Genomic DNA, 852 nt, shown 5'->3' with positions numbered 1-852 from the left:
CCTGACAATGTGGAGCAGGGCACATGCGAGGGATTATAGTGGACACAAAAGTGCAGACCAGGCTCAACTATGACCTGGTCCGAATGAACTATAATCCTTCAAATACAAAAGGAGATTACTTTTGAACACATTTCTCCACAAATACTCCACTGGTTACATTGCCACTAACTGGGTGCCAGAAGACATGATTAAAGAGGATTCTGGGAAGGCCAAAAGATGAGAGGCAAAGCATACGTTTTATTCACTGCACATGTCAAAGTGCATTTTTCAAGCAGTCATACGCACAAGATTGTCTGTATTTACCATGTGACATTGAGATGTGCTTCTTCTTGCAAGTGATCTTGATTGCATGCACACACACACACACACACACACAACAAACACAAAAGCACACAAACACATACACACAAATACACACACACAAAGGAATTTACCCTGCCATTCTGTATTTCAGGCATCTAAGCTACTAAATGAAATTGGGATTCATATTCAGATATTTGTGATTCAGTGTGCATTGCATCTGGTCAACAGCAGTATTGAACACTAGAATCAGTAAAGTCACTCTCGAGTGTAGTGTGTTTAACATATTGCAATAAATAGTGATGGGAAAACAAAACTGTTCATCACAATAAACCATTTGAATCAATCAATTCAATCAAGCTTTACGTTATAGTTTCTTCTTCCAAAAAATAAATTGGCACAAAGCACCAAATATGGAATACAGTGAAAATATATATAAATTTGGGTGTAGTCAGTTATGGGGCAGTGTGACACTAGGTAGTCTCATACATTGGACAGAATATAAACGGAGGCAATCAGAAAGATCAATGTCCTGCATAGTTCAAAGCAGAA

Source organism: Megalops cyprinoides, chromosome 20, assembly GCF_013368585.1.
Source record: "Megalops cyprinoides isolate fMegCyp1 chromosome 20, fMegCyp1.pri, whole genome shotgun sequence".
NCBI lineage: Eukaryota > Metazoa > Chordata > Actinopteri > Elopiformes > Megalopidae > Megalops > Megalops cyprinoides.
Note: the sequence above shows the minus strand (reverse complement) of the source record.